This window comes from Acomys russatus, chromosome X, assembly GCF_903995435.1.
Source record: "Acomys russatus chromosome X, mAcoRus1.1, whole genome shotgun sequence".
NCBI lineage: Eukaryota > Metazoa > Chordata > Mammalia > Rodentia > Muridae > Acomys > Acomys russatus.
Window position 1 is genome coordinate 29322709 of NC_067169.1, and position 8356 is coordinate 29331064.

At 34.6% G+C, this 8356-nt stretch overlaps 1 pseudogene; it reads left to right on the plus strand.

Annotated features, from left to right (window-relative positions):
• Positions 1–2409: 2409 nt before the first annotated feature.
• LOC127185197 (40S ribosomal protein S3a-like) lies at positions 2410–3814 on the plus strand (annotated as a pseudogene).
• The last annotated feature ends 4542 nt before the right edge of the window (positions 3815–8356 follow it).

An 8356-nucleotide genomic window follows, 5' to 3' on the forward strand; every position in this document is an offset into this window, starting at 1 on the left:
CCTTCCTGTTGAGTGGGCCTTAAGTGCAGCTAGAAAGCTGTTGGTTATTACCAAGATATGCATGCCACTAGTGCACCATTAGGGTTATTATGGTAAACTGGTAATTGTAGTTCATAGGCATCACATTTGGTAAGACTATTGGTTTTGTTCCTCCCTTGGATGTTTATATGGCTCCTTCTTATACTATGAAAGTTAGTCCTCAAGGAAGAAGCTTTCAGGATATATCAATTTTATATCTTCCAGATCCTGTATCCAAACAGCATAGTGTCTTCAGCAAGATGGACCTAACTTCAACCTCTGAGAGGCAAAGTATGGTAAATACCAGTATTCGTGGCTGCTGCCAACATAGAATAATGTGTATGACATAAAGTATATTTTCATAAGGAAAAAGAGTTCCTGGAGCTCTAAAATCACAAACTAGTAAATACATACAATATCCATACTCATTTATCATAATTATCAAGCAATATTTCTTAGGCATAGTGTACTCTTTCCCAAATGGCAGCTCAGTAAGTTTATACCAGAATAAGTGAGTAATGTTTTACATTTCAACAGCTAGGACAGCACCAGTTATTTTTGAAAGCTCCATTACGATCTTAGTAGACTAGTGTCAGTTATGCTGTCTCTTGCTGACCAGGGAAATATTGTTAGGTTCCACATGACTGTACTCTTCTCTGGCCACAAGATCAGATGACGTGGATGAATGTAAGAAGTCTCAGATGAAAGGGATTATATCACTGCTATGGTTCAGCTCTATCCTTTGTAGCTTATAACAAAAGATACAACTGTGGAGAATGATAAAAGCACAGAGTCCGGTGTTTGAGGAGGGAAGTCTGCTTGGTTTATAGGATTTTTTTTAAAAGGCTCTTAGTTGTTTTCAGTTTTAAAAATTGATATCCATTATCAGACCAGCAACAGTCAACTCCTGGGGCTTTTTGCTAAAATTAGTTTTGATACCTTAAAGAATATTGATGATATTTTAGAATAGAACATTCTAACAGAGCCAAAATAAAAGCTTTTGAAAAAGAACTTTATCCTTTAGCTTTATCAGGAATCTAAAAAAGAAATAAAAATAAGCCCAACTGTAGATATAAAGGCTCCAGTTATATCTATTTATACAACTGCTCAGTTTTATCTAGGAGAAAGGAAAACTGGAGGAAGCAGCATTGTCTTTCTGAGTGAGCGTGGCGTATGCATATTAATTTATTTTAGGTTTCTATTTCTTTGGTATAATTTGAAACCATTTATTCAGATGAGGACCCTTTCTGCTGTTCTGCAGCCAGAGGCCTGGCACTTCCTCTACATGCCTTCCACTCAGCCTTTTCCTCACAGACATCTATCTCATTTTTAGTTTTCTAAAACTATGTCATTTTTGTTCCTTCTATTTCATTGGATTAGGGGTATAGATGTTATTATCAAAACTGGTTATTGTCATGTGTTACTCCTCTTTTCAGGAGAATTTACAATTAAAAAAATGTTTCAAATTTTAACAGAATGGGTTTATTAGTTTGGATGTGCAAAACTGTAATGCACTAACAAATTTCCAGGTCTTGGTGCCTTGATATCACAAAGGCACATATCACATTTAGAACACCGTATAATCATAAGTTGTTTGGTTTCTCTTGCTCATAGTCTTCCAAGTATTAACCTGGCATTAAGGATTTAATTTTTTAAGTCTAGCATGTTTTCTTTCTTGGGAAAAAGAGAGGAGGGAAAAATATGGATGGTGATCATCCATAGATACTGAAGGCAACCCAGCACCTTTATTTATGCTGCATTGGTTTATTGGTTAGAATTAGTCATAGACAAGAATAATAGCTAGGCATTGGCGAGAGTAAACTGAGTTGTGTTTAGGGTACAGAAAGAACTTCAGAAATCCACAGATCATACAAGCAGACAACTAATAATTCAACCAGCAGATGAGTTTCAGTTTGTATCAAAAGTTCAGTTAAGCATCATTTTACATTGACTAAAAGTCATAGAAAATGTGTTGTTACTCTCAAAAGCATTGGTGTTGTATGAGTGATATTTAAAAATATACATTGTGGATCATAATTTATAGTAATATCTATGGGTGCAAGTTACATGGAAACTGTAGAGGTCTTAATCATTTCTTTATGTGCTTGAGAATTGGATGAAACTTAATAAAGGAAGTGACCTTTCCAAATGGGTTGAAAGAAATTTTGCAGACAGAAAAAGAGAACGGAGAAAAGACTTGGAAGAGATGCCTAACAATGTCCAGTCTACAACAGTAAATGAAATAATCTTGTTGGGATGCTAACTGGAATAGAGGAGATTGATTTGTTTTTATAAGGAACAGAGTAGAATGAGGAAAAAGAGTTGCACTAGAGTCAACCTCTATAAGCTTCTTTTTTCAAACATATTGAGGTAATTATAATCTTAAGGTTAATGGGGAATTTCTGGAAGGTTCTGGGAAAGCAGACAATCACTAACAAAGCTATTCTTGAATGTTTGGTAAATTTAGCACCTATATTAAATTCTCACTGTAAGCCAAGCATGGTGTGGGGCATCTTATGCACAAAATTGTATTTTTGTCTTCTCAGATACCTTAATGAGGCATTATTATTTGTATTGCTGTTATTTGGTGTAAGTAAACTAGATGTAGAAAAGATTAGTAAATTGTCAAAGAGCATACAGTTATTTTGTGGGGATGCCAGGATGAAAGCCCAGGCAAAAATGTTGGTCAAGGGGTATGTACCTGTGGTCAATACTTGGGAAGCTGAGGCAGGAGGATTCCTGAAGTCTATGAGGTCAAGACCAGCCTGGGTGACATAGTGAGGCCTTGTATCAACATATGAATGAACAAAGAAAAAATACATGAAACCTCAGGTAATATGATATTTAATATATATACTTTTTATCTATGTCATGATGTTTACCAACTTAAATATACACAAATAAGAATTAATTTTTCTAGTACGCATACAAAAAAAGAAAAATAGAAATTAGGTAAAATAATTTAAATAATACTTTAATTTGCCTTATAGCTCTCTCAGTGGCACCATGATGGTTGGAAGAACAAGTGCTTGACAAAAGGAAGCAAGAAGGGAGCCAAGAAGAAAGTGTTTGATCCATTTTCTAACAAATATTGGTATGATGTGTAAGCTCCAAGTATGTTTAAGATTAGCTACAGTGGAAAAACACTTGTCACAAGGATTCACAGAACCAAAATTACATCTAATGGTCTAGGGTTCATGTGTTTGAAGTGCACTTTCATCCACAGAATGATGAAGTTGCTCTGAGAAATGCTACATTAATTACTGAGGATGTTTAGGGCAGAACTATCTGACTAACTTCCATGGAATGGATCTTACCAGGACAAAACGTGTACCATATTTAAAGAAATGACAGCCCATGATTGAATCTCATATTGATGTCAAGACAACTGATGGCTGTCTACCCCATTTTCTGTGTTGGTCTTATTAAAAATTTCAACAACCAGATATGCCAGATGTGCAACACCAACAGTTCTTTCCAATCCAAAAGAGGATGATGAAAATCATGACCTGAGAAATTCAGGCAAAGGACTTGAAAGAAATGGTTAATAAATTGATTCTATACTGCCTTGGGGATGTATACAAGAGGCTTGCAATCATCTATCTCCTTCATGATGTCTTTCTTAGAAAAGTAAAAATGCTGATGATGCCCATGTTTGAACTGGGAAAACTCAGAGCTTCATGATGCAGGTAGTCATTCTGGAAAAGCTGTTGATAATAAGACAGACACTGAAGCTCAACAAGCTGACAGAGATGAACCACCAGTCATAGAATCTGTTGAAAATTTAGATTTTTAAAATAGTGACAAATGAACAGTCTTATTTGTTGAAATAGTTTGAATTGATTCAGTGTGCCCAAAATATTTCAACCTGTACTTAACATAAAAAATTATAAAATGTTTCATACTTCTTTCACACAAACTTTTTGAAATATGACATTTTATACTCATATTAACACTACTACACTTAATATACAAGTCAAACAAGTCTATCATCTTGGAATAAAAGGATTTATTTATTTCTTTTAGGGGAATTTAGCTCAGTGTAATAAGTAGCCACACAAGGAAAATGTCTATTCTTGTTTTCAGGTGCCTTGTAATCACAAATGGATCAAATAGCTCAATTTTAGATTATAATTTTCTTCTCTTAATTCTTATTCTAAATTTCCCCTTTCATCTCAAGGAAACATTAGGGAGTGATTGTACCTTCAAGTTAAAACTGTCACATCTGGCACTGAGAGGTGGCATGGTTCATTGCTATGATTATAAATGAAAGGCGGATGCTTGAAACTCCACAGTTTGAAAGGGTCACAGTCCACCTAGTATCTAGTAAATTTTCTCTTCTGAGTTTGTATGCCTCCAGAGTGATGGTTGATAGTATACATAGCAAAATTTTCTGTGTCAATAAGGAAATCCTAGAAACCCCAGCTTATAGTATTCATGGAAATAGAAACAGATATGGACAACTGGGTTTCTTTAAGGAAAGATTACCTTACTTTTTGTCATCTACAAACTGACATAGTCCTTTAAATTATTTAGCTAAACATTTATTTAAGTTTGTCCTGAGGAAAGATGAATTGGTTCTTGTTTCTTTATGTTTTAAACTTTATTCTTTGAGAATTTCATACATGCATACAATATATAATGATCATATCTACCTCTTTTATTCCCACTGCATCTCCTCCTGGACATGTGACATGTGACAACTGGTATGACAGTACTATGAATAGTTTCTGATTGGATTTATTGGTGATTTTATTGTTTGTTTTGTGTTGCTGGTAATTGGACCAAGTGCCTCATACATACCATAGCCAAATCCCCAGTCCAGAAAGAATAATTTATGTAAAAATTACTTAACAGTCTCTCCCAAGACCTACCCTGTCACCACAAATAACTTCGTTGTGTCCACTTATATCTTATTGAAAATGTTTTTGTAACATTTATGATTTTAATTGTTTTTACATCAACAGTTATTTTTGTACATAAACACTGTATAAATTTATAATTATTGCATCTGGTCAAATATTTTCTTCTTAACTCTTTTAAAAATGTTTTATTTAAATTTATCTTAAAAGATAATAAAACACTATTATATAAATGGGATATCATGTGATGTTTTGAGACACATATGCTTTTTTAATGTCAAAGTTAGGTCAGATAAAGCATGTCTACCCAATCTTCACTTATTTATTGTCCCTTTATGATCCAAATGTTCAAAACCCTGTCCTCTAGCATTTTGAAATATACAGCTTATTGTCATTATTTATTGACACACTACTGGGCACTAATGCATCAAGACTTATCGCTCACATCTAACTCTAATTTGTACACTTGGCCATGCCAATCAGAATAGCTCAGATTATATTTTTGAAGGATAAGACATATGGGATAAATTTGTGGGAAACAATTGTGTTTTATAATATAACAGACTAAGTTTAAAAACCTACAATTTAAGTGAAGACTTTCCTGGGACATGCCCCTTGGGCTAGTGTCCAGATATAAGTGAATATATACCATTTGAGTCTTGTTGCTTTTTGGTTAACTCACTCATTATGATCATTTCTAGTTCAATCCATTTGTCCACAAATTTCAGGAATTACTTGTTTTTAATAGTTGAGTAGTATTCCATAGTGTAAATGTACCACAGTTTCTTTATCCATTCTTCTACTGAGGGACACTTAGGCTGTTTCCATGATCTGGCTATTATGAATAAGGCTGCTATGAACATGGTTGAGCATATGTCCCTGTTGTGTGATAGAGAATTTTCTGGTTATATTCCAAGGAGTGGAATAGCTGGGTCTTGAGGAAGCCCTATTCCCATTTTTCTGAAAAAGCGCCAGATAGATTTCCAAAGTGGTTGTACCAGTTTGCATTCCCACCAACAATGAGGGAGTGTCCCTCTTTCTCCACATCCTTGTGGTGTCACTTGATATAATTGATCTTAGCCATTCTGATGGGTGTAAGATGGAATCTCAGAGTAGTTTTGATTTGCATTTCTCTGATGACTAAGGAGGTTGAGCATTTCTTTAAGTGTTTCTCAGCCATTTGATATTCCTCTGTTGAGAATTCTCTGTTTAGTTCCAAGCTCCATTTCTCAATTGGGTTATTTGGTTTGGTGGTGTTTAATTTCTTGAGTTCTTTATATATTTTGGAAATTAGATCTTTGTCAGATGTAGGGTTGGTGAAGATCTTTTCCCAGTCTGTAGGCGGTCACTTTGTTCTCTTGACAGCGTCTCCTGCCTTAGAGAAGCTTCTCAGCCTCATGGGGTCTCATTTGTTAATATAATATGAATAAATTAATAAAATATTTTTTAAAACCCTAAAAAATCTACAATTTAATAATTATCTGGGATTTTCTATTACAAAGGAATCATATCGGACTTTGAAAGATAAGGATGGGCAAAGAAATGATCATGTGTCCTCTCCCACTGCAGGTTGGAGCATACAGTGGCTAAAGGTTTGCTGCTTGGTCCATTACAGAATTCAATGATAGCTCCAGCTTCCTTCTTAACTTGTACACTTGAACTTGACCAAATTATTTAGATTATACAGACCTCAAATTTTATATCTATAAAATAGGTTTAATATAAGATCTTCCCTTGTAGGGAAGGTTATTGTGAGAAATCAATGATAAAATATGGGAATCTCCTAATAGTTGAAAAAATGGATAGGCAAGAATTCTTTCACTTGTTAATTTCTTCTGAATCTAGAGGGAATGTAGACATATATACCTTTAATAAACATGGAATGTATAAAATGGTAACTGTAATAAAATTAGTATTGTGAAGGTAGACATTTTACTTTTGGGGACTAATGTGCTTTCATGAAGGTGACAACATTTGTTATTGTATTTGATTCAAGAAAAGGAAAATAGAGGGACGAAAGAAAATCATAGTGAAATCATTGTGATAGTTAATTTTAATTATCAGCTGGACACAATCTACCTGGCTTAAAGGTCTCTGAATTGCTGTGAGGGATTACCATTACCATAATTATGTTAACTGGTGTAGGAAGCTCTGACTACTGCGAATGGTATCATTCCTTGGGCTTGAAGGTTTAGTTCTAGACTGTGAAGGAGAGAGAGGAGATGGAGCTCTAGCATGCATGCATTGATCACTCTGTGTTCCTGATGTGGCTGCAATGTGACCAGCTCCCTCAAGCTCCTGTTCCTGTGACTTCCCCATCACAATGGACTATAACCTGGTACTGTGAGCTAAAATGAACCTGGGCTCTCTTTAAGTTGCTTTTGTTAGTGTATTTTGTCACAGCAACAACAAAAACCCAGGAAAGAAATGGATAGTGTAAGTATAGTTCACAGGCTTGAAATAGCAAAAGAGCCTTGAGTGCTGGAACATTGAACTTTGATTTTAAGAATAGTTTTGCTTCATTAATGTTGAACTAAGATGTTTAGAACAATCTACTCAATTGTGAGGATAATCACAGCACAATAAAATATAGTATGATGTGATTTTTAAAAATATAAGAAACGATATTAAGATGGCAATTGTGTGTGGAGTTTCACTTGATATTACTTAAGAAGAGAGATGAAAATTTAAATTTGCTGACTCTCAAATCTAATTTGACACCAGTAAAAAGGCATTCTTAACAGAAAAAAGAATGGGCTCTCCCCAGAGACGCTGTGTGTTCTCAGGACATGAAGAATTATAAAATCAATAAGCAAAACACTATCAGCTCTAGTTAAGACAATAAATAAATCAAGATCTCTTAATTTTAGTTATTATTATTGTTAATAATAATAATAATAATAATAATAATAATAATAATAATAATAATCAGTGAAATACCACCATCTATAACATAAAAGCCTAGAGAGCTTTATTACAATTATTGATGCTGGTGTCCCACCCAGGTCAAGTTATATCACAATAACTTGGTATAAGACTGAATAAGCAGTGACATCATTTGTGATCATCTATTCACAGAGGTTCAAACATATTCTGCAATTGTTTTATTTTTTACTTCCTTTCCCTACATGCATGCTTTGTGGAGAAGTGACTCATCAAGGAAAAGCTCTGCTTCTCCACAGTATGCTCTCCGGTCTCCCAGGGGACAAACTTCAGTCTTCAAGCACATATCAAACCACTACTCCAATCACATTTGCTGATGTTTTCTTGGCTAAAGCAAGGCACAGAGCCAAGTCCCATGTTCATTTATTAGAGGACTACTGAAAACATTACTTCAGGGAAATGCTATTCATTAGGGGAAATTATTTAACAACCAACCAGGCCCTCATGTCTATTTGGTGATACTGTGTCATTCGAAGAATGCTAAAAACTATTCTCTGCCATTTAAGAAGTCAGGATTAGCATTTAATTCCACT